This window comes from Diabrotica virgifera, chromosome 4 (genome assembly GCF_917563875.1).
Source record: "Diabrotica virgifera virgifera chromosome 4, PGI_DIABVI_V3a".
Taxonomy (NCBI): Eukaryota; Metazoa; Arthropoda; class Insecta; order Coleoptera; family Chrysomelidae; genus Diabrotica; species Diabrotica virgifera.
Window position 1 is genome coordinate 103,080,405 of NC_065446.1, and position 27,702 is coordinate 103,108,106.

Sequence of the window (27,702 nt, forward strand, 5' to 3'; positions counted from 1 at the left end):
TTAAATAGAATACACTAATTAAGTAATAACTTGCTCTGAAAAATGAAAATATGTCGAAAACTAACAAATTTAGATATAGGGAATATTATACTAAAATTAAAGTACGGTAATGGTACTTTTCGATAGTGATATAAAATACAGGGTGTTCCATTTAAAATTTCTGAGAAAAGAATGTACTTGCGTTATGACTCAACCTGTATTCGAAATAAAAAAAAAATAGCAATATTCATAATTCTTAAACATTTTCACAATCAACAAAAAAATATGGCACCAATAAACCATTACTGTTGTGCTTATTTTTATTTATACAGGGAGCTGAACTTGTTACGATTTTCATAGAAAATTGGTTATAACTTTGTAAAAGCCCTATACAACATAACAAACCTTTATATTTTTGTGATGGGGAAGTTAAGAGGATTTCGAATATAAAATAAAATATAGGGTGTTCCATTTAAAAAAAACATAAGTTTGGTCTGCCACTATGTTATCGAACACCCTGTAGCATTCTAACTAATTTTGTAATGTGAAACTCAAAGTTGGCTGCAGTTTTTGTCATTAACTTTTATTGCTATCTATTACTATATAGCGGATCTACTGAGCTTTATCACACTAATCAATCACCCTGTATATTGAATTTAAAATTATTTTACGACGAAAAATGTTTTTGTCATTACTGTTTAAACCACAGAAATGTCTGGCAATTATAATTCATATTCCTAATAATGTTTAAAAAGTAATGACAAAAAAATTTTTCGTCTTAAAATTATTTTAAATTCGATATTTACCTATACAAGTGTGCTGCGCAGTAATAAACGCAACCTGTATCAGTACCAATGATATATTAAAGAACCAGTTGTCTTAAAATACTTGTTTTTCCGACGTTGGACTCTTGGTCCATTCTTATTTCAAAAGATATTTAAAATAAACATAGAAAAAAGTAGATGGCCGGGTCAAAGTTCCCAACAGGGTAATCTTTTACTCTTATTTTTTTGAACTGTTAAAACACATAAAACTTACCTAGATTCCCACAATATTAGTAAAGTGTAAAACAATCTTCCTTTCAAACTGCGCACAAAATAGAAATATATACCCAACAAGTACCTCCCCAAACACTGATAGCTGGATTAATCAATTTTTTTACTGCCTGCGTGTGCCTAATTAGAGTGTGAAATATTTATCAACTTTACGAGGATTATAAAATTCTAAACATTTACTATCGCACAAGAAGATTTTTTTTGTTGTTATGTGCTATCGTTTAATAATATTTGTTTATGGATTATTTTTGCCTCTATTTAATTGATTAGTGACATAAAAATAGATTTCTAGTATAAATACTTCAAATTATATTTTTCGATGATTTGTATGAGATAAAGATAATAGATAACTGCAGAATCTAAGAGAACTACACACATTGGTTCTAATACAATCAAACATATTTCCTATATTAGACCGACTGTATAGTCGCCCCCGCTAGCGAAATTATTCCGATTCGATTTTTTTGCACAAACTTACTCAAAAAGAGGTCCTTATAACAGACATAACATATCCACAGGGTGCCGGGCGGTGCCGTGGTCGAAAACTTGTTTAAACAATTTTTTTAAACAAATTCACAAAAATAATTTTTTCATTGCGAACGATTTTTTTTTAGATAATTTGGGTTATTCTGAGCAAAAAAAGTCTCTTGTGATTTTTTTCTAAAATTGATTGTTGTAGAGTTATATGGTCATTTTCGCATTTTTCAAATTTTAAATCGCGTAAACTCGACAATAATCAATTTTCGAGAAAAATCACATGAGACCTTTTTGCTCAGAATGTCCCAAATTATCTAAAAAACTTTGTTCGAAGTGAAAAAATTATTTTTGTGAATTTGTTTAAAAAAATTGTTTAAATAATTTTTCGACCACGGCACCGCCCGGCACCCTGTGGATATGTTATAAGGACCTCTTTTTGAGTAAGGTTGTGTAAAAAAATCGAATCTGAATAATTTCACTAACGGGGGCGACGGTACATCCTGGACTATAGCGCTAATTGTTAATAATTAAAAATAACAGCTTTGTAATAAAATAATGACAAAAATCTCTTCAGGACCTTGAAGAAGGGGTTTGAAACTTTATTTGGTCACTTTTGAATTTCATAATAATAATTTTTAATCGAGTTAATAAGCCTTGAAAATTGCCATTTTCGCATTTTTCAAATTTTTAATCGCATATAACTCGACAACAATAATTTTAGAGAAAAATGACAAGAGACCTTTTGGCTCAGAATGACCCAAAGTATCTAAAAAAAATTGTTTGAAATGAAAAATTATTTTTGTGAATTTGTTTAAAAAAATATTGTTTTAACAATTTTTCGACCACGGCCTCGCCCGGCACCCTGTGGATATGTTATAAGGACCTCCTTTTGAGTAAGTTTGTGCAAAAAAATCGAATCGGAATAATTTTGCTAGCGGGGGCGACGATATAGCATTTTGGGCAACTAGAGACCATCCAAACACAAACAATCAAGATACTTTTTGTATCTTGATTGCCGGTCTATATAGCATTTTGGGCAACTAGAGACCATCTAAACACAAACAATCAAGATACTTTTTGTCTAATTTTAAAATTAAAAACATATCAGTATTATGAAAAAATGATGTACATATTTATAAAATTTTAAATTTGACACATTGTTTGTGACATATCTTTAAATTTCTTCATCAAGGTGCTCCCCAAACATTTTTAAAATAAATTAGTTGAAACTGTGCTGCTGTTGTTTTATTTATTTGTGACATATCTTTAAATTTCTTCAACAAGGTGCTCCCCAAACATTTTTAAAATAAATTAGTTGAAACTGTGCTGCTGTTGTTTTATTAATAACTATACGTGCAAGGTAGGCTAATTTCGTCAAATTTGTCCTAACAACACTTATAAGTTTTGATTACCCTACCTCTACACAAACGAAAAGATCATACAGAGTATAGCCTCTAGTAAATGTTAAACGGCTATACTAATCATTTAACACTTCTTCATCTACCCCCTGGACATTGTCGATCACTTCTTCTGTAGAAAAGAAGAAGAGATCAAGAGATAAGCCATCATTTCTTACAACGATCACTTCTTGTCGATCACTTCTTACAGTTTGTGGTACTTCTTGGTCAAATAAGCCTCTCCTGGTCTACGTTATAGGATACCCTGTTAGCATGGTTACCAAAGTGATTTGAAGTTATCTACAGTCAACAGTTACGTTGGCTAGGTGCTATATTTTCTCGACTTTGTTTAATGAAATGGAAGCTTGGACCTTGGAAAAACTGAAATCATTCGAGTTGTGGGTGTACAGAAAAATTCTGAAAATATTGTCGAGAGAATACGTCACAAAGAGGTTCAGAGAAAGATGAATAAAGAAATAGAAAACTGAAATACAATCAAACCAAGAAAATTGGAATATCTGACAGACATGGATATATTACACGTGGGGAGAGATACAACTTGCTCCAATTGATTATGCAGGGAAAGAGAATGGTAGGGTAGGTATGGATGTATAGATACATCAAATAAACTTCTTAGAGCAGACGCCTTTAAAGTCCGAATAGCTGTGATGATTGCTGACTTCCGTCGCAGAGATGGCGCTTAAAAGCATATGCGCGCCAATGTGTTTTAAATGCATTCATTTTTTTCGAATCCTGAGAAAAATAATAGGTATTATTGAAAAATTTAAACACAGAATGAAAGATTGCATTATTATCGGGGGCAAAAAGTCCTAAAAACTTCTATACTGTTTATTTTAATAAGTTACAGGGGTGAAAAAAAGAGAAAATTTACCGTGGTTTTTAATTTCACACATCTCATTCAAAAGAAACTTTTTGGTTACTCTAACTAAGGGACTTTCGGCGCTCGGTAATAATGTAATCTTTCATTCGGCGTTTAATGCCCGGTTGCACCAACAGATCTTAAGCTTAAGTCGAGAATATCATAAGAATTAATATATAATATAATTATAATATATTACAATAAGAATACCATAATATATTAATAGATATAATTGATAATAAGGTCAAAATCTAAAATTATGGTGCAATTAAGTGATACTCAAGGCGGCCCTATCTATAAGTAGAGCTTAGCTAAGCTGGAGCTTAAGATCTGTTGGTGCAACCAGGCATAAATGTTTCAAAAATACTTATTAGTTTTCTCAGGATTCGAAAAAAATGAATGTATCTAAAACACATTGACGCGAAATTTTGTGCCTATCTACGCCCTTAAGGAAAAGGTACTGGAAGAGAGGGTGTTGACAAATGACAGATATCTATATCGTTAAAAAATAACCCCTTTGGAATAAAAATCGACCTTTTTCAGCATTTTCACAAAATCCAATGAAGATTGCCAAATATCAACCCTTTATCATTGCGCTGTATTTTAACGTAACGTATTTTGATAGGAAAACGCATTGCAGGCTTTGCAAAAGGTAAATAATACAAGGGTGTGTAAAATAATTTCAATTACTTCAAGATAATCGCTTCGAGATAATAAAGTTTATCTAAATGTTAATTATATTTGTTTCCCAAACGGCGTTCTTTCCCAGAGGAAAACCTCAGGAATGCTTGCAATAAAGAAGCTTATAATTGAAAAGTAAAGTGGTTGCACATCAATAGCAGTAGTAAAACATAAATGACTAACCAAGTGTGAATTTCCCATCAGAAACTGACGCAGACTAAGATGTAATTTTATATCTGTTCATATTCGATCTAAATCCGATTCTAAGATGTTTGAACGTGAAAGAAAAATAAGTCTTGTATTGAATTTCAGATTTCCACATGTGTGGAGATACTTTCTAGCACTGGAGGCCGTTGGAACGTCGCATGTCGCAAACACTTACATGTCCGCACAGCGCCAAGGATTATAACCGAATCGACCCTAGAGGGACATCTTGGCTTTTAGTGCACCCTATGTAACGCACAGCTGAATCTTATGTTTGTGCGTCACAGTGTTGCCATGCCATTTCTTTCATAATTTCAATCAATGTTAAATGTACCTACAAGAATAATAGAATAAGAACGTTTACTTCTCAGTCATTATACTAGGTAGAATGACAAATGAGGTGTCAAATGAAAGCTTATGATCCAAGGATAGTACTAAAGGTGAGAAATTAGACCTAGATTATCTGTCCCTCAAGAAATAACCGTTATATTGGGGATTTCTAATGTCGACATTAAAAGCTGCACTATTTTTTTTCTATAAAACATTTTGATCTAAAACTTACCAGAAAACTTCTTTGTACTCTCTACTTTCAAATAAACGTGATTAAGAAGCTAAATTTTAAACTTCGTCACACAACTTTTGCGATTAAACTTTGCAATGCACAAATCCGTACCTTTTTATTTGAAAAATTCATAACCTTTATCATGATAAGAATAAAAGCTTGAAGCAGGTACCTTTGTCTTCAGAATTGTTAGAGCTATATACCGCAAAAATTTCAGAAAAAAAATATTAAAATGGAACAGAGTTGTAGCAAGGTAAACGCAAAAAACGTGATTTAATTTTGTTTTATTTTTAGGTTAAAATTGCGATTTTGACAATGTTTCCCCACATAAAATTCAAAATAAACCTCATTTTCGTTTTCAGCACCCCCGAAAATATAAAGTATAAATAAAATTAGCCATTCACCCCTCCGTGGTCAGTATCTCGAAAAGTAAGCGCTTTTTTGAGGGTGTCCCGCTCGTGTATAATATCACAAAAAATTGTAACGTAGCTTTCTATTGGCCAGAATCTCCTATGAATGAAATAATCAGTAGTAATTGCACAAGAGCTCTAAAATTATTGAATTTTTCCCGAGTGACACTTTGAAGTTTTAATTTCACGAGCCGAAGGCGAGTGAAATTATGTCAGTGTCACGAGGGCAAAAATTCGATAATAATTTTAGAGATCGAGTGCAATTTGTTGCGATTATTTCATGAATAAAACTGTTCAAAACCAAAATTTTATTGTAATTTATTTATGTAAGTACAAATTAGTACAATTAAACACACAGTTATAAATATTTGACGGATGAAAGTTATCACTTTTATAATTTTTAAAACATTAATTGTCATTAATGTCACTGAATGTATTTTTTCGTAGCAAGGAAGGGCATCTGACGCAATATACTTGACGACGGGAAATTATCAAAAATTATCGGGTATAATATCACAAGAGAGTGAGAATAAATTGAAAATAATGTGACAGTTTGTCGAAAATTTGTTGTCTGACAATAGACACGAGAGCCCGCAGGGCTCGAGTGGCTATTGCCCAATGACAACAAATTTGAGTAAAAATGAAGCATTATTTTCTTATTTATTCTTACTGTCGTGTGATATTCGTAAGACTATTTTTGAATAGGTATATTATGGATATTTTCTTAAATGTGACAGTGGTCAAAACTAGGAAACTGGTTGCCATTAAACAGAAACAATCTACTTATTAAACACGTGATCAAATATCTTACTATAAGATTGGAAGTTAAATTCATTAAAAAATAATCAGTTTAATTTTTATTTCTGTAGCTTTCTATTGGTCAGAATCTCCTATGAATAAAATAATCATTATAAGTTTATGGAATATAATTTCACCTAAAATACAACACAATTTTCATAATTTTATATAACATAGGTAGGTAGGTACATTTACTCCTTCCATCATGTTTAATTATTAAATGAATTTTTCTTAAGAGGAAACAGTAGCGATCAACAGGTATCGAAAACGCGTTCCAAGGTTGCGGCTGTAATTTTGAATATTTTTTCGGGATATTTGGCACACGTATTCGTAATATAATAAAGAATGGCGGTACAGAGCCCAATTTGAAAAATATATTAATATGTGGAAATTACTCTGTAATTAAATACAATATTAAAAAACGAGCCTGTACCGCCATTAAGAAGAACAAAAAAATACACTTTCTTCAAATAAACTTTTTTATCCGATGCCTAGATTTTGTGTCATTTTGGAACTACTAAAATTTTTTATTTCATTAGTAATTCCAAAATGACAAAATCTAGGCATCGGATAAAAAAGTTTATTTGAAGAAAGTATATTTTTTTTTCTTCTTAATGGCGGTACAGGCTCGTTTTTTTAATATTGTATTTAATTACAGAGTAATTTCCACATATTAACATATTTTTCAAATTGGGCTCTGTACCGCCATTCTTTATTATATTACGAATGCGTGTGCCAAATATCTCGAAAAAGTATTCAAAATTACAGCCGCAATCTTGGAATGCGTTTTGGCTACCTGTTGATCGCTACTGTATCACCTTAAGTAATTTTTATTTTAAGATAATATACAGGGTGTCCCCGAAAATAGTGCGTTCCTTAAAGGTATAGGTAGAAGGCACAATGTAGAGCAAAAAGTCTTGTTAACATTTTTTTCTAAATTGATCCGTTTGACCAAAAAACGAAAATACTTTTGGATATGCAAATTGAAGTCTGGCAACAACGCGCAACTCAAAAATTTCAAGTTTAAAAAAGTAGGTTTGTAGGTCAGTTGCATCTGGTAGGTAAAATAATGTAAATATCAACCAAACCCATATCCATTATTTTGCAGGTAGGTACCTACGATGTTAACAACCCCAAAAATCACACCTCAAAGTAAATAAACAAGGGATTATTAGGTTAAATTTCCACAGTCGCAGCAAGTTCTTCTAGGCTACATTGCCATGTCATTCAAATTTATGAAAATAAAAATTTACTTATATGGAGAACAATGAAATTTTTTTCTTGGAAAGATTAACTTTAGAAAAAAATGTTATAGGACTTTTTTTTCTAAATTGTGTATTATATCCATACCTTAAAGGAACGCACTATTTTTGGGGACACCCAGTCTTTCTTTAGTCGATGATTGTGAAATAATCTCTTTATTGTTATAAAGTCACTGCGAATAAAAAAATATCTCGGCTTCAGTTGGTCGTAGAAAACTTTATTTTTTTTTAAATCTATATTTTGTCATTTTGCCTTCAGCAACAGTAAGTTGCAAGTTAGAAATTCGTAGGATGTATAGGAGCCGCTGCAGTTCTAAATGTTTATAAGGAAATTTGCTCCCTTATTTTCAAACCTGAAATAAAAGATTGAAAAATGTTTTACACATTTATTTACATCAGAAAATGAAAATATATAAGTCTTTAGACGGAGACTGAATATCTAGGATTAACTCTCTACTACGATATTTTTGCAAAAATTATAGCCTTTGACATTTGATCTCTTGGGATAAACAATTTATAATATCTAAGCAACAAGTGCACCGATCGGGCCTTACATTTTTTTCATGTTTGGAATTGAAAGATCTTCATTTTAAGGCCTCTAAGAATAAAAACAGTTTTTACAATAAATAATGCAATTGAAAAAAACGTTTATTTTGACCTTTAGCGGGCTGTTTTGCAACAATAAATTAACGAAATTAAACTTGCCATAGATCAAATAGTGTTTTTTTTAATTTAACGTAGAATGAAGTAAACACTTCTGTTGTATATAGGTATATTATAAATTTATTAAAAAATTTTAAAATTCATCCACAAGGGAGTGGTTGTACAAAACGTTTTCGGTCAAACTGACCATCCTCAGTGTAAACCTGGAAATAAGTGAACCACTTAGATTGAAATGCAAAAGGGTGAAATTTTGACAGTTAAAAAAGAAAATGTGGTTACTTACGTCCAGTGTACAAGTAATTGAAACTAGCCACTTGAATAGGTGTAAAACCTCAAAATAACATTATTGCTACATTATGAGCTGTATAGTAATCGACAATAAGTCGATGTCTTAAGATTAAAAATGTATCACATGTGGATGTATGTCATCCTTGCTCGGAATTAGCACAAGGTTGTGATCAGGTGAGAGGTTAACAACCAACTGATTAGACAGATTGGTGCCTGAAAATTCATGACAAGATGTCAAAGAAGATAGGTGGATTTCTCAAATGTCAACCGAAAAATTTTTGACAATGTGCATTAATATTTAACTTAATTATTCAATTGTGAATATGCAACTATTAAATTTGTTTGATATGAATTCTAAATTGTAAATAAAGGTTAATAAGCTATAATGATATATTCATTAGTGCACCGTAAACAAAAGCAAAATTCTACTCATATGCTGTGACGTCATAGACTGTTTGTCTACTGTATAGGACTGATAATAATTATATTAATTTGAGCAAAGTTATAATGAATGAATATTATTGAAAATTATATAGAAAATTTTTAAAATTTTTTTATCAAAATATGATATTTTAATAGAGTAGCAGCTGTAGAATTGGAAGTAATGCCAATAGTGAATGGTCGGTTGCATATGTTTCAGGGAACCAACGAATATAATGAGAAAATACCAATCTATAGATCTGTAATGTGAATTATTGGAGGTATTAAAGGAAATGATATTAAAAAAGGGAAGTGGAATTGAAAAAATGTATGTACATATCTTAATCAAGAAATCTTCTCTAAAAATATTTTGTTATGACTGAATGTAAAGAGTTTGTCCCATATAGAACTATTGAAAATCTAAATTTAGAAAAATTATTAAAAAGGTGATAAGGTAAGTTGCCTATGTTCAGTGGACAAATAAATGAAATATAATTACTGTTTTGAAATTAAATTGTGTGAATTGTTAAATGGATAAAGACTGATATTAAATTAGGAAAACTGCGCTGAAAGAAATGTACATGTTTTGATCAAAGAAGAAAATTAATTTTGATTGTAAGCTCTAAATGTAAAAAGAATATGTCACATATTAAACTATTGAAATTCTAGATTGAATATTGTATTGACCAAAGTTGATATTAAGTAAATTTATTAAATGTTGATAGCTGAGATTTATTTTTTAATTTTAATCTAAATGAAAAATAGAGTGAATCAATTAAAATGTTGGAAATTCAACAAAATTTTTGGTTATTGTCTATATTAGAATGTCATATCCGAAAAGATCAAGGGTTCCATGGTGTGATTTTGATATAATGAGAAAATGATTTTGTTAAGTGAAAATAATTAAAGAATGAGATGGAAGAGATAGAGTCTTGACAGGAGCACAGAGTGAAAGAAACTGGAAGTACTAAAAGAATATTTGATTAGGTATAATGTTTGGGTTTTTTGTTTATTTTGGGTTTGTCGTGGTATGTATAGGAAAGAAGGCCAATGTGAAGGTGAATAAAAATATAGAATTATGGAAATAATTGTCTATGAATGGGGGTGAAATCACGGTTAAGAGAAAGTTGACGGTTAACACCACTGTGTTGACTGTGTTAACCGTCAACTTTCTCTTAACCGTGATTTCACCCCCATTCATAGACAATTATTTCCATAATTCTATATTTTTATTCACCTTCACATTGGCCTTCTTTCCTATACATACCACGACAAACCCAAAATAAACAAAAAACCCAAACATTATACCTAATCAAATATTCTTTTAGTACTTCCAGTTTCTTTCACTCTGTGCTCCTGTCAAGACTCTATCTCTTCCATCTCATTCTTTAATTATTTTCACTTAACAAAATCATTTTCTCATTATATCAAAATCACACCATGGAACCCTTGATCTTTTCGGATATGACATTCTAATATAGACAATAACCAAAAATTTTGTTGAATTTCCAACATTTTAATTGATTCACTCTATTTTTCATTTAGATTAAAATTAAAAAATAAATCTCAGCTATCAACATTTAATAAATTTACTTAATATCAACTTTGGTCAATACAATATTCAATCTAGAATTTCAATAGTTTAATATGTGACATATTCTTTTTACATTTAGAGCTTACAATCAAAATTAATTTTCTTCTTTGATCAAAACATGTACATTTCTTTCAGCGCAGTTTTCCTAATTTAATATCAGTCTTTATCCATTTAACAATTCACACAATTTAATTTCAAAACAGTAATTATATTTCATTTATTTGTCCACTGAACATAGGCAACTTACCTTATCACCTTTTTAATAATTTTTCTAAATTTAGATTTTCAATAGTTCTATATGGGACAAACTCTTTACATTCAGTCATAACAAAATATTTTTAGAGAAGATTTCTTGATTAAGATATGTACATACATTTTTTCAATTCCACTTCCCTTTTTTAATATCATTTCCTTTAATACCTCCAATAATTCACATTACAGATCTATAGATTGGTATTTTCTCATTATATTCGTTGGTTCCCTGAAACATATGCAACCGACCATTCACTATTGGCATTACTTCCAATTCTACAGCTGCTACTCTATTAAAATATCATATTTTGATAAAAAAATTTTAAAAATTTTCTATATAATTTTCAATAATATTCATTCATTATAACTTTGCTCAAATTAATATAATTATTATCAGTCCTATACAGTAGACAAACAGTCTATGACGTCACAGCATATGAGTAGAATTTTGCTTTTGTTTACGGTGCACTAATGAATATATCATTATAGCTTATTAACCTTTATTTACAATTTAGAATTCATATCAAACAAATTTAATAGTTGCATATTCACAATTGAATAATTAAGTTAAATATTAATGCACATTGTCAAAAATTTTTCGGTTGACATTTGAGAAATCCACCTATCTTCTTTGACATCTTGTCATGAATTTTCAGGCACCAATCTGTCTAATCAGTTGGTTGTTAACCTCTCACCTGATCACAACCTTGTGCTAATTCCGAGCAAGGATGACATACATCCACATGTGATACATTTTTAATCTTAAGACATCGACTTATTGTCGATTACTATACAGCTCATAATGTAGCAATAATGTTATTTTGAGGTTTTACACCTATTCAAGTGGCTAGTTTCAATTACTTGTACACTGGACGTAAGTAACCACATTTTCTTTTTTAACTGTCAAAATTTCACCCTTTTGCATTTCAATCTAAGTGGTTCACTTATTTCCAGGTTTACACTGAGGATGGTCAGTTTGACCGAAAACGTTTTGTACAACCACTCCCTTGTGGATGAATTTTAAAATTTTTTAATAAATTTATAATATACCTATATACAACAGAAGTGTTTACTTCATTCTACGTTGTCTTAACAAAGGTATACAGCCAACTACAGGGTTTACCCTTTTAATGTTTTTTTTTTTTTTTTTTTTTTTTTTTTTTTTTTTTTTTTTTTAATTTACTACTACAACTTTCTATTTAAAAGTTTAATGTATTACCTAACTATATTATATAGGGGAGTGCATTTAGATTTTCACTTCGGAAAAAATCAAACAAGATAAAACTTTTTGTAATTTCATTAAGAAATGTTTAATAAACAACATATCAAAAAGTTCTACTCGAGAAGTGGGTGCTTCATTTTTTATTAAACAAATGAACAGCGAAGTTAAATGTTTTTTTTAAATAACTCCGAAAATATAATTTTTAGAAAAAAACTGACTTGACCATTGAAAAATTCAGAAAATTTTACAAAAAAAACCTTATATAAAGATTTTTCTTAAATTAAATCTCTAGCTTCTGTAATTTTTTATTTATAACGCTAAAGTCACCCTTCTCACACACATTGGCGCACTGTAAACTAGCGTTGGAAGAAGTGCACGGTTGAGTTTTTTTAATGTAATTCTTTAACTAATGGATCAAAAGAAATTTTACAAATTGGACATGAAATAAGATGAAATAAGCTATCTTATGGTTGTAATAAAAAGAAATAAAATGTATGGACATAAGTACGGTGTGGGCGGAAAGTCAGCCTTACATGAATTTTGTTTAGAAATGATTTAAAAATGTGTAACTAATACAATTTTACTTATAAAACTCTCAAATTTGCACAACTTACCTCTCAATCATCTTACTAAACGATGTTTCATTCAAAAAAAATCTCAAAAATTTAATTCAAATAATACGATGTCTCAAAAAATGTAATTTTTGAAAACTTCGTAGTTTTACAGAATTCCCACCATTTTAAGACGGTATTACTCAAGTTTGAATAAATATAATACAATTTTTTTGCTATTTTTTTAAGCTTGGGATGTAATCTTTAAAAAACACTGGATTATTTGAGTTTAAAAATGAAATAAACAATTTCTTTTTGAGAAAACTAAGAAAGATAATAAAAATGTAATACAAAAACCGAAAATTACCAGCTGAAAAAATGTATATACAGAGTGATCAAAACTTTTTTCTGTTAAACTTACCTAAAATACATTTAATAATAAGCTTCAACAATAATTAATGTTCAACAAAAAAATTTTTTTTAGCTCTTATACAGTATGTCTGCGTAACTTGGAACCTATTGATAACTTTTTTAATATCAGTTTTACGAAAAAAAGTTGTTCTTTATAAAATACTCTGCATCGTATATAACATAAGATGCAACCATCAAATATCAAATTTTGTTAATTTTGTACGAGGTATGTCAAAAAATATGAATTTCACTCAAGAGTAAAGTACCTTTATATTTCACAATATCGAAAATTTTTATAAAGAAAAGTTGTTTGGAATTAAAAACTATGTTCCAATATGTAATTATATCCTTCTAATCGAAAATTTGTTTTTTTTAATATTCTTTCTAATACATTTTAATTTTTAATATTATTGTGAAAATTATTTGTTTATCTTTTTTTTAAGAATGAAATTCCATATTTGTTTGATTGGATTCTACTTGTTTTTTATTTAAATATCCGCCATTTTGGACCCGCCATTTTGAAATTTAAATTTTTAATCTTTAATTCAGATTCAACAACCTGTTAAAAATAAAGACAATAAATGTTTTAGAAAAATGTTCTGTTTTATGTTCTTTTTAGAAAATCAGCATTTTGGATCCGCCATTTTATAGTTTATAATGTTAACATTTAAGTTAGGTTTATCAAAGCTCTCAAAAATAAATATATGTAGAAATAAATACATTTTGTAAAGAAATTATGATTTTACAACTATTTTTTAAGTTATCCGCCATTTTGGATCTGCCATTTTATAATTTAAATTATCAAAATTTGATTCAGGTTCAGCAACCTCTCAAAAATGTCCACACTATATGTAAACAAACACGTTTTATAAAAAAAATTCGGATATTACAACTACTTTTTAAGGATTTTTAGGAAAAAATCCGCCATTTTGAATCCGCCATTTTGAATTTGCAAATTGTAATGTCAGATTCGGGTTCAGCATAATCAAAACTAAAATAAAAACATTTTTTATCAAAATAAAATGTTGAATTCACCCATATTCTTAACATTATTTATACAAAACAATTGTTATTGTTTCAACAATTAATAAACAATTAGCGGCGACATTTGTGAGTAGAACTTTTTACTTTAACATATTTATAAACTAACAAAAAAAGTTTTAGAAAAATATAAGCTTGTTTGATTTTTTCCGAAACATTGTATCTTTTCGTTCTAATTGCACTCCCCTAATATAAAATTATTAAAATTTTGATGTATCTTAGGTGAAATTATGTATATTTATGTTTTAAGTACATATCCATGAACTGATAATAATCCATTCGTACCGCGTATGCGTAGAAAGCTAGGACCTGCAATCGGCTTGTGCTTGTAGTCGGTTTGGCTCGGTTATAATCCTTGGCGCTGTGTGGACATGTAAGGGTCGCAAACTATCTCGTTTATTTAGTTCGAACAGAAGAACAGAACCGTATTATAAGATAAAGTTGAATGCTCGAATACATGAATTTTAGAAATAAGAGGCAGATATCGAGCACTGTAATTTATTAAATCTTGCCTAAGTACTTTCGCTCTCAGAGCATCATCAGGGGCATTTCGTCAAAAATGGATGAAGATATCCCAGAATGTCGTAGATATTTTAATTAAAATTAACACAAATAACACACTGGACAAAGGACAAACAGATTAAAATGTTTTGGGCGAAATTCAAACATTCTTCAAAAATTTGAGATCCATTAAGTATCTACAGTTCAGGCATTTGGTCAAAAAAAAGTTTTCCGGGTGTTTTGAAAATTGGTTATTTTATTCATTTCGGTATGCTCTTTTTGAATTTCACTTTTGCTACCTCGTATCTCCGCCGATCGTGCCGCCATATTGAAAAAATGGCGCTTAATGACAGTTTTTTGGGAATATCTCCTTTCCGACACATTTTACGAAAAATACATTTATGTACAAAATTAAACTAAACAAAATTTCCTACAATTTATGTGTTTATAATTTTTTCTCTAAAATCAATAGTATTCGCGTACCAGCGTCAGAAATTATTATTCATGTATAGTGTGACCAACTCCTATTTAGTCAAATTCGGGACACGGCTGAAAAAAATACCTGAAATCCGGGACTTTTCAATGAAAATCAGGCCATTTTTTTTAATATAGAACTTTCATAATATCATCATTTTATTTATTAACGATTTTTATGTTGACAATGATATTTTTAATGGTGTTAAGCCACAATAATTGGTTGTAATGATAATGACGATAATTAAAATAGAGAAACAAAAAAAGTTCACAGTCTGAGTTTTTGTAGAACTATAATACCAAATACCACGATATGCAGCGTTTTAAATATGGCATTAATATTCTTCTTCTTCCTCAGCCTTCAGAAATACAACTTTGGACATAGACCTCCCCCAATTCAATCCAGTGTTTTCTATTTTGCTCCACTTGCTTCCAGTTGTGTCCTCCAAAGTTCTTTATATCATCAGCCAATCTCATTTGTGGCCTTCCTTTGCTTCTTCTTCCTAACCACGGTCTCCATTGTTGTATTTCGTGATTACATATTTTATCCTTCAGTCGGGCATTGTGTCCTGCGTAGCTCTATTTTAATTTGGCAGCATGTTCTCCTGCGCCTTTTACTTTGGTTTTGTTTCTAATCCATTTATTTGTTTTTTTTTATCTATAAGCCTCACCCCGAGCATTGATCTTAATATTACACTCTCGAAATTGTCGACTTTTTTTCGTCCCACCAATTCAATTTGATATGAATTCTTAGAAGAATATTTAAAATTTAAAAATAGAATTTTATCAAAACATTGAAAATTCGGATGGCCCGGAAGCCTGGTCCTGGACGCCGAGACACGACTTCATAATTCGGGCCATGTTCCGGATTTTTCGGGCTAGTTGGTCACACTATTCATGTACACCACCGCCGCCGGTATTAATTTAATCCCTTCCAGTCAGATGATCTCTACTTTTTGATGTCATTAGAGTACGATATCAGAAACTGATAGAACTTTTAAAAGAAAAGAGTGTGGTCAGTCGAGATATACCGGTTATTGGCAATCTGTACTGGAATCAAAAAGCGAAGATTAGAATCGAAAATGTCGAAGCAGAAACTATAGAAATCGAAAGAGATGTTAGACAGAGTTACGTGTTGTCTCCATTGTTATTTAATTTGTACAGCGAAGCTATTTTTAAGGAAGCAGTATCAGAGGAAGAACAGGGCATATCAATAAACGTAAAAATCTTGAACAACATTCGCAGACGACACCGCTATTTTTGCAGACAGTCTAGAAGCACTGCAACGATTAGTAAATAAATTACATCAAGTCAGTATAAAGTATGGACTACAAATGAACGTTAAGAAAACCAATTTCATGATTATTTCTAAGCAACATACAGTAAAAAGGCTAGATTTCGAGGCAACCGGCGTAACCAGGATGATCCTAAGGGGGGAGGGGGGTTACAACTTCAAAATCGCCTGATTTGTCAACAACACATAATGGTGTTAAGCGTATAGAGCTCAAAAAAGATCCCAATGGGGGGGGGTTGTAACCCCCAAACCCTCCCCCTGACTAAATAAAAACAATGACCAAGGTAGAGAAATCAGTGGCTAGCCACTGTCGCTGATCCTCGCTGCTAGTGGCGTCCATTATAAACTCATTGGCGCTACAAAATCACCTGTTTAAACCACTTTGTGGTGGATCCGCTCAGTAGCACTGCAGAGTGGCTCGTCTGTTTCTGCTCTTACCCAACATCCACTGCAGTATTTTCATTTCAGTTGCCTCTATTTTCTTTTTCTCAACCCTCTTTATAGACGAGGCAACGAAGCATTAAACCTAGGAATTTTGTGCAGTAAGATGAATCGTCATGCAACTTTTTGCATTCGATTCGTGAGAGTGTCAGGCAATTTTGTGAACTAAATTGATCTCCGGCAAAAAATTTTGTGCATGAGAAAAATCATCTTTCTTTAGAGCCCGCGCAAACTGCAGACTTTTTAGTCGGCCGATAGTTTAGTCGGCTTCTTAATCAGTACAGAGAGGTATGCAGATGCGCGCATTACACCGATTCACCGATGCATAGGTACCTCTCTGTACTGATTAAGAAACCAACTAAACTATCGGCCGACTAAAAAGTATGCAGTCTGCGCGGGCTCTTAAAGTGCATCTCAAAGAGATGGAAAATAAAAAATTTAGGACTCAGGAAATATTGACGGAAATGAGTTCAATTTTTATACTTAAGGGTTTTGGAGGTCACTTAACACGAATTTCATGACGGCGGCGATGGTCTCCGAGGTACCTGGTGCCCAGGGTGGAACTCGTCGCCTGGGACGACCGAATAATTGGATCAAAAAATTAAAAAATACGTGTTCAATATTTTTGAAAAATCTATCGAATGACACTAAAAACGGCCGCTCCACTTCACCCCCTGGAGGTGGGGTGGTGGCAACTTTAAAATCTTAAATAGAAACCCCATTTGTTATTGCAGATTTGGATAGCTTACGTAAAAGTAAGCAACTCTTATTCGAGACATTTTTTAGAATTGTGGATAGATGGCGCTATAATCGGAAAAAACGATTTTTTCGTGATACCATACGTAAATAATTATAGAAACGGTCTAATATCTCATACACTTTCAAATAAAAAACCAAAAAATAAGTCTTTTATATTTTTTAAGAACCTATCGAATAACATAAAGCACGACCCTCCACTCCATCCCCTGGAGGTGGGGTGGGGTGTAACTTTAAAATCTTAAATAGGAGCCCCATTTTTTATTGCAGATTTGGATTCCTTACGTAAAAATAAGTAACTTTTATTCGAGACATTTTTTTGGAATTATGGATAGATGGCGCTATAATCGGAATAACACTATTTATTAGCGCCATCTATTAACAATTCTAAAAAATGTTTCGAATAAATATTACTTATTTTTTCATGAGAAATCCAAATCTGCAATAAAACATGGGAATTCCCATTTAAGATTTTAAAGCTAACCCACACCCCACCTCAAAGGGGTGGAGTGAAGAGTCGTGTTTTATGTTATTCGATAGGTTCTTGAAAAATATTAATTACGTATTTTTTGGTCTTTTATTTCGAAGTGTATTTCTCGAGATATTAGACCGTTTCTATAATTTATTTACCTATGGTATCACGATAACTCTTTTTTTTTCGAATATAGCGCCATCTATACACAATTCTAAAAATTTCTCGAATAAAGGTTGCTTATTTTTAGGTAAGCAATCCAAATATGTAATAAGAAATGGGCGTTTCCGTTTAAGATTTTAAAGTTACCCCTACCCCACCTCCAGGGGACGGAGTGGGGGTCGTCTTCAGTGTCATTCGATAGATTTTTGAAAAATATTAAACGCGTATTTTTCAGTTTTTCGATTCAATCTTCATTTTCCGAATTATTCGATCGTCCCGCGAATTATTCGATCGTCCCAGGCGACGAGCTCCACCCTGAGCGAAATGAAAGTCCCTCGCCGTCATGAAATTTGTGTTCACTAACCTTCAAAACCCCCAAATATAAAAATTATTTCCGTCAATATTTCCTGAGTTCTAAATATTTCATTTTCCATCTCTTCGAGATGCACTTTGAAAATGCATTTTCTCATGCACAAAATTTTTTGCCGGGGATCAATTTAGTTCACAAAATTGCCTGACACTCTCTCGAATTGAATGCAAAAAGTTGCATGACGATTCATCTTACTGCACAAAATTCCTAGGTTTTGGGCTCTTTAGTGCTTCGTTGCTTACAGCTTGTTTACATGGGCGGTTTGCCAACGTTTGACGCCGCGGTTTACCTGAAAAACCCAACCGCCGCGGTTCGTACACATGAGAGCGATTGACTGGCGGTCTCATTCCTCCCTAGTAAACTTACAACCGCCGCGATTTGACGACGGAAAGGTTGCATGTGTACAATGTTGAGCGGTTGCATTTGTTTCTATGTTAAACTTGAACCGCGGCGGTTGGGTTTTTCAGGTAAACCGCGGCGTCAAACGTTGGCAAACCGCCCATGTAAACAAAGCGTTAGTCAGGCCACACTTCACCGCCGTACACCAACACAGGTCTCATCACATAGGTCTGGATCCCGCGTATGAAAAAAAAGTTTATTAATAGCAAGCTGAAAATTTGTTAATAGCTTAAGGGTGTCTAGTCGGACAAACTTTGATATATGGGAACACTGGAAGTTTTAATTGTGGAACAGGTTAAAAATTTGGAACGGTCAGACCACGAAAACGGCACATGCATTTTGTCCGACAGAACAGACTTAAACTCTCCGAACAGAGATTAAACTCTCATGCAAAAATCAGACTGCTATTTATCACCAAATGGGCGTTTTAATGAGTGGAACATGTAGAATATGTCAAATGACAGGAATTATGACAGGTGATAAATAGCAGTCTGATTTTTGCATGAGAGTTTAATCTCTGTTCGGAGAGTTTAAGTCTATTCTGTCGGACAAAATAAATGTGCCGTTTTCGTGGTCTGACCGTTCCAAATTTTTAACCTATTCCACAATTAAAACTGCCCCTGTTCCAGTGTTACCATAAATCAAAGTTTATCCGACTAGACACCCTTAAGCTACTAACCAACTTTTTTTTCATACCCGGGATCCAGACCTAACAGTTTTGTATACCTATCCTTTCAACTCTTATCTGATTTTTCGATCCTAGAGTACCCCGTTCATTTGTTTTCAGTGAAACCAATATCTGTGGGCAAAATCTTCGATGAGCAAATTCTCATTTATCTTTCACCTGACCCCTGTAAATTACCAACATCAATATTATAATATTTTACAGCGTCAATAACTTAAAAATATTCATTCATCTTTCGATTTTTTTAATTCGAAGGTTAAAAACACGGTTTATATTCGTAAATGTCTGGTTTTCGTGTTGGTTATCAAGAATTTGTATTTTTAACCCTAATCGATGTTTGATATTTCCGAATGTCGATGGAAGTTTCTCCACTCTTTTGGAACATCTACGTCATAAGTTATAAAAAGAGAGGAAGGAATTTCGTTCAAGACCACCTTAAAATTGATTAGACACGTTACGGTTGCTTTAAGTTAAAGTTCATCGTATATCCTTGGTTTAAAAACAGCAAATCAAATAATACGATAACATAAAGTCAGTCAACAACTAAATAATTATTCGACAATTACTGTCGGTTTTTCGATAATTATTCAAAATTTCCACCTACGAATTGCGCCAATAACTGAAAGTTTATAGGAAGACTTCATAAGCGTCGAACGATGAATACCTCATATCTGGGAAAATTCGAATTTTGAAATTATAAGCTTTATACGTATGGTCAAATCTATTTCCTATGGGAAAAAACGGTTTTTCAAGCTCATTAAATTTTATAATATATTCAGCTATCATATTTCACCTTGGGTGCATCAGACACTAATTTTTAATACATTTCAAACTCATGTTTAATGATCAAAATCAATTTTACCGTTTAGAAGTTATCGAGCTCCAAGAGTATAATCCATCTAACCATTACCGCTGAAATGGTCTAGTGATTACGACGCTAAACTTGATCGGGCAATATGAGTTCATTTGCCAGCCATGCCAATATTTTTTCCGTTTTCCGAATAGAATAAAAATGCAGCATACATTCGATGAACAGAAAGAAGTGTATTGACGAAAAAACATTGGGATGACTGTGATATGAACTAGGATTGCCAAATCAAAAGGTTAGTGTCGTAACCACTAAACCACTTGGGCGATAATGCGAGAAAGGCGACCATTTAGAACGCTTAATGTATAATCGACAAACATTACATTCAAGTTCATACATTTAATTTATAAAAAACTTTGACAAACTCCTGATACAAGAATTAAAAACCGCTAAACGCGGTAAAAATGAGTGACGCACACAATATCTCATATAAAAGAGCTCTATGACTATTACGTAGCGTAAAAATGTATTTTTATTTTGATAGAAAATGAAACTATGTATAATTTTTTTTGAAAGATTTTCTATAATATTTGATAAATTGAAGTAAAACGCGCCACAAAAGAACCTCAAACTGTATCAAAAGTATAATCAGATCAGTTCTTTTGTAGCTGGAATATTGTATGCGCCACTCATTTTTATCATGTTTAGCGGTTTTTTATTATGTTTTTGTTATACAGGGTGTTTCATTAAGAATTGTCTATATCGTAACTGGAGAAACCTTAGCACAAAATACGAAGATTTAACCCAAGACACTTAAATAAAATATTCTTCCTTGCCGAGATGCAGAGTGTTTTATTACAAATGTTCTAAAATGATGTTAGCCCATTGTTAAAGCACCTTTTAATATTTTTTGTTCAAACTTGACACACAGTTTACACATGTTAGGATACTTTAACTTGTGTTAAAAGATAGTTTTCCACTGTTACCAGAGGCGTGCTGTAGGGATATAGGTATATAGTAGAACCCCGATTATCCGTGCTCCTCGGGACCGGAGGTGGCACGGATAATTGAAAAGCACGGATAATCCGAATATGTATTTCTTATGTATAATACATATGTACGTATACACATTAGTGATGTAACGAATGTCGTTTTTTGAACATTCGCGAATACAAATGCGAATGCGAATATCTAATAACGACATTCGCGAATGCGGATGCGAATGCAAATGTTCAGTTTTTTTAATTTGTTTCTATTTTTGAAATATTTTCTAAATTTTTAATGAGAAGTTAATTAATATTTAGTGTAAACCAATCTGAATCTTAAGCTTTATTACATTATACCAAATAATAAAACAACGTGAAGCCTGATAATCTGATTATACGAGGTTAAGTTACCTTTTTTTAATAAAAAAAGATGAGAAAGAGAATAGATTTTGATTTTATTAATCTAACGTTATTTTCAAATAATTTTTTCTCTGATATTCATATTCGCAAAACATTCGCACACATTTTGCGAATGCGAATATGCCAAAAGATGCGGATATTCGCAAATGCGAATGCGAATACAAATATTCGTTACATCACTAATACGCATGCATATGTAACTACTATAAAAAGATAACAGAAAAAATAAATATTTCATTATGAGTCTCTCTTTCGTCATATAGAGTTTCCGTCAAGTGATTTACGATGACACAATTTTGATAAAACCTAAAAATGCAACTTGAGTAATAAAAAATCATAGTACGGATAATCCGCAGCACGGATAATCCGCACTCGGATAATCGGGGCTCTACTGTACTTCCTTTTCGCCTCTTTTCCCCTCTTACTATCTATGCCACTGTCGTAATAATCGTTTCAGTATGTTTTTTTGATTCTTCGTTACTTTTTACGTAAATATCATCCTTTTGTCTCAATGCGATAGAGTAAGTACTTTTCAAGTTATTCAAGTTATTATGTACAGTTGAGTCCACGAGTCTTTACCCGTGCGTCATTAATACCTGGCGAGATAAAACACATATTTGATAACTCAAATTTTAACCCGTAATAGGAGCAGTAGCTAATTACTCTCACCGGCTGTTGCGTTTAGTAAATTTCAATTTCCGACGTATCATCGACTTATTTCGTATGCTTTAAATGATGACGCACGGATAAAGACTCGTGGACTCAACTGTATTTTAAACACATAATCTTATTGAATGTAGTTTAAAATACATAGTCATATGTCATATGGAATCCATTATCTTTAAATGCAAATAACTTGCAGAAAACTACTTACTTTATTGCATTGAGACAAAAAGAAGATGTTTATGTAAAAAGTAGCAAGTAATCTAAAAACCATGCTGAATTGATTATTACGACATTGGCGTATATTGTGAGGGGAAAAAGGGGCAAAAAAGAAGTATATATCCCTACAGCACGCCTCTGGTAACAGCGGAAAACTATCTTTTAAGACTAAATAAAATATCCTAACATGTGTAAACTGTGTGTCAAGTTTGAACAAAAAATATTACAAGGTGCTTTAACAATTAACTAAAATCATTTTAGAATATTTGTAATAAAACACTCTGTATCTCGGTAAGGAAGAATATTTTATTTAAGTGTTTTGGGTTAAATCTTATTAACGTATTTTGTGCTAAGGTTTCTCCAGATACTATATGGATAATTCTTAATGAAACACCCTGTATATGCACAGCAAGTAGATCTGTCAATACCGATTCCTTTTAACAAATCTTACTATCACAATTCCAAATCAGCGACAAATACTTCCGTGTTTCAGTACTCATTTTGAAAGAAAAATCTTTCAAAATAAAACTAGAATTTTATTTTCCGTCAAAACGAAAATACATTTTTTAAGACCGACCAGAAAATGTACACTTTCTGGATAATTTTTTGTCGAGATAATACCATTTTGTCGGTCAAGAGCGGAAAGTGAACGTTAAGAGACCGGCAAAAGCTTTTTCCGGTCCCTATATTTTATTTTCCAATCGCTATTTCATAACACTACATTAGTGTTTTTCAGGTCACCTCAAGCTTCTAAGTCGGCGCACACAGTGGAGGCGGTTTCCGCTAGCGGGCGCTAGCGGGACCCGCTTTTAAACGTTTTCAAAAAGAATGCACGTCTTTAAATGTACACGAACATAGTCAAAGCAGGTCCGCGCGGTCCAACCGCTTCAACCCGCCTGACCGCTTATGCTAGAATGAGAATTTAGTTTTTTCCGCGCGGTTTTAATGTTTACTGCAATGATAATTTAGTTTATTCGCTCTTTTATAATAAGAATTAATAGTTCTCCATGGATTAATTTTATAAATAATTGTACATTATAATAAACAAAAGTAATAAAGTCAATCTTATTGAAACCGTAATTTTGTGTGACTTAGGTATTTCTAAAACCATTCCAGTATTAACTATTAACTAAATCAGTACTTGAAAAATAAATTTACAACAAAACTACTTACCTCAATGTTATAACAAGCCTTTCTTCCGGAAGGATAGCCTGCTTATGTAAATTACACCAGTTTTTAATTAAACGATACTCCTTCTTCTTCTTAAAGTGCCTATCCGTTCCGGATGTTGGCGATCATCATGGATATCTTGACTTTGTCTACCGCAGCGCGGAACAGTTCAGTGGTAGTGATCAGTAAATTTTGAAGCCAGGAAATACGTCTTCTTCCAGGTCCTCTTTTACCATTTACATACCTTCCCTTGGAGAATCAGTTGGAGAAGGCCGTAACGTTCTTGATTTCTCATTACATGTCCTAGATATTCTATTTTTTTTGTTTTGATGGTTATGAGAAATTCACACTCTTTCCCCATTCTACGCAGGAATTCCACGTTAGTAATTCGGTCAACGCAGGATATACGTAAGATGCTCCTATAACACCACATTTCGAAAGCTTCGAGCCGATTCATAGATGTAACAGTTAGTGTCCAAGCTTCCATTCCGTAGAGCAGAACTGTGAATATATAGCATTTCAACAGACGGTATTTTGTTTTTAATGATATGTCTCGACTGTTGAAAATGGGTCTCATTCTAAAGTAGGCTGCTTTCGCTTTTAGTATTCGCTGTTTAATTTCTGATCTTCTGATTTCCATTCGCTATTTAAATTCGTACCCAGATATGTATATTCTCAACTCTTTCGATATTCTGTTGGTTGACTGTAAGTTGAGCGTTTAATATTGTTTTTAACGATACTCCACTTTCTCCAAAATATATTTAAAAGTCCCTTGAGTCATTCTCATATACTGGAAGAATCGTTCATTATCTTTTAATTTTTGAAATAGATGATGATATTCTCCATACATTAATCTTTCTCGATTAATAGGATGTACATCAACTCTCTTTCTTTTCAGTTTAGTCAAAACAGAATCTAAAGCAATTATATCATCATCGGAAGACGAGATTTTGCTACAAGTAGTAGACGCAACTGCCAGATTTGAACGATCTCTCTCGCTTTTACCCGTCTTCACTGTGTTACCATACCCGCGCGGTTTGCCCGCTAGCGGAAACCGCTTTCACTATGTGTGCCGCATTGGTTCTCGCGCGCGGGTATGGTAACACAGTGAAGACGGGTAAAAGCGAGAGAGATCGTTCAAATCTGGCAGTTGCGTCTACTACTTGTAGCAAAATGTCGTCTTCCGATGATGATATAATTGCTTTATATTCTGTTTTGACTAAACTGAAAAGAAAGAGAGTTGATGTACATCCTATTAATCGAGAAAGATTAATTTATGGAGAATATAATCATCTATTTCAAAAATTAAAAGATAATGAACAATTCTTCCAGTATATGAGAATGACTCAAGAGACTTTTAAATATATTTTGGAGAAAGTGGAGTATCGTTAAAAACAATATTAAACGCTCAACTTACAGTTAACCAACAGAATATCGAAAGAGTTGAGAATATACATATCTGGGTACGAATTTAAATAGCGAATGGAAATCAGAAGATCAGAAATTAAACAGCGAATAATAAAAGCGAAAGCAGCATACTTTAGAATGAGACCCATTTTCAACAGTCGAGACATATCATTAAAAACAAAATACCGTCTGTTGAAATGCTATATATTCACAGTTCTGCTCTACGGAATGGAAGCTTGACACTAACTGTTACATCTACGAATCGGTTCGAAGCTTTCGAAATGTGGTGTTATAGGAGCATCTTACGTATATCCTGCGTTGACCGAATTACTAACGTGGAATTCCTGCGTAAAATGGGGAAAGAGTGTGAATTTCTCATAACCATCAAAACAAAAAAATTAGAATATCTAGGACATGTAATGGGAAATCAAGAACGTTACGGCCTTCTCCAACTGATTCTCCAAGGGAAGGTATGTAAATGGTAAAAGAGGACCGGGAAGAAGACGCATTTCCTGGCTTCAAAATTTACAAAAGTGGTATAATACCACTACCACTGAACTGTTCCGCGCTGCGGTAGACAAAGTCAAGATAGCCATGATGATCGCCAACATCCGGAACGGATAGGCACTTTAAGAAGAAGAAGGAGTATCGTTTAATTAAAAACTGGTGTAATTTACATAAGCAGGCTATCCTTCCGGAAGAAAGGCTTGTTATAACATTGAGGTAAGTAGTTTTGTTGTAAATTTATTTTTCAAGTACTGATTTAGTTAATAGTTAATACTGGAATGGTTTTAGAAATACCTAAGTCACACAAAATTACGGTTTCAATAAGATTGACTTTATTACTTTTGTTTATTATAATGTACAATTATTTATAAAATTAATCCATGGAGAACTATTAATTCTTATTATAAAAGAGCGAATAAACTAAATTATTATTGCAGTAAACATTAAAACCGCGCGGAAAAAACTAAATTCTCATTCTAGCAAAAGCGGTCAGGCGGGTTGAGGCGGTTGGACCGCGCGGACCTGCTTTGACTATGTTCGTGTACATTTAAAGACGTGCATTCTTTTTGAAAACGTTTAAAAGCGGGTCCCGCTAGCGCCCGCTAGCGTTGCCCGCTAGCGGAAACCGCCTCCACTGTGTGCGCCGACTAAGGCTCGCCTGCGGCTCGACCTGAAATCTGCTTAGCTTGACCTGAAAAACACCACTTTCCGGTCTTGTAAAGTAAACAACCATTTTGCGCAACGTAATATTCATATCAGTTCTTTTGTAGCTGGAATATTGTGTGCGCCACTAATTCTTACGGCGTTTAGCGGTTTTTTATTCATGTTATTGTTACAAGAATAAAAAAACCGGCAAACGCCGTAAAAATGAGTGGCGCATACAATATTTCAGCTACAAAAGATCTGATATGAATATTACGTGGCGCGAAAATGTAATTTCATTTTGATGCAAAACAAAATTCTAGTTTTATTTTAAAAGATTTTTCCATAATATTTGCTCAATTTGAAGTAAAACGCGCCACAAAAGAGCAACTTTGATACAGTTTGAATTTTGAAACTCTTTTGTGGCGCGTTTACTTCACGTTTAGCAAATATTGTGGAAAAATCTTTTAAAATAAAACTAGAATTTTGTTTTGCATCAAAATGAAAATACATTTTCGCGCCACGTAATATTCATATCAGATCTTTTGTAGCTGGAATATTGTATGCGCCACTAATTTTTACGGCGTTTAGCGGTTTTTTATTTTTGTATCAGGAGTTTTTCAAAGTTATTTATAAATTAAATGTATGAAGTCGAATGCAATGTTTCTCGATTACACGTTAAGCTTTATAAATGGTCGCCTTTTTCGCATTATCTCCCAAATGATCAAGTGTCCATCCTTGCGAAGTCCTATTCGAAAAAGATTAAAAAAAATATTGGGATGGCCGGTAAAGCCTCGGTTTCCTCGAAAGCGGCACCGACAAACTGAGACCGTAACACTGCGATGAATGACGTCATAGAAAACTGTACCACGCAAAATAATAGCGGTGGTTTCCAAGGATGCGTTGGAAGCCACCGCTTGCTGAGTTTGCACATTCCATTGCCGCAGTGAAGAACCTTGAATTTTTCACCGTAATCTGACGTAATTTATCGCAGTGTTACGGTCGCAGTTTGTCGGTGCCGCTTTCGAGGAAACCCAGGCTTAAATGAACTCGGATTGCCCGTTGCCAGATCAAATTTAGCGTCGTAACCACTATAACTACATCAACCATTTCGGGAATAATCGTTAATTGGAATATACTTTTGTAGCTTAATAACTTCTAAACGACTTAACCGATTTT

At 32.6% G+C, this 27,702-nt stretch overlaps 1 protein-coding gene across 3 annotated transcripts in view; it reads right to left on the bottom strand.

The window, feature by feature from the left end:
* LOC114326705 (putative leucine-rich repeat-containing protein DDB_G0290503) overlaps positions 1-27,702 on the bottom strand; it is a 314,365-nt gene that overhangs the window by 148,924 nt on the left and 137,739 nt on the right. For 2 of the 3 annotated variants that reach the window (XR_007697490.1, XM_028275125.2), the window contains exon 1: positions 1,018-1,276. The exons of the other annotated variant lie outside the window; for it this stretch is intronic. The gene's annotated coding sequence lies outside the window, so the exon portion shown is untranslated. Of the gene's footprint in view, positions 1-1,017; positions 1,277-27,702 lie in introns of those variants that run through there. 3 annotated transcript variants of the gene reach the window in all.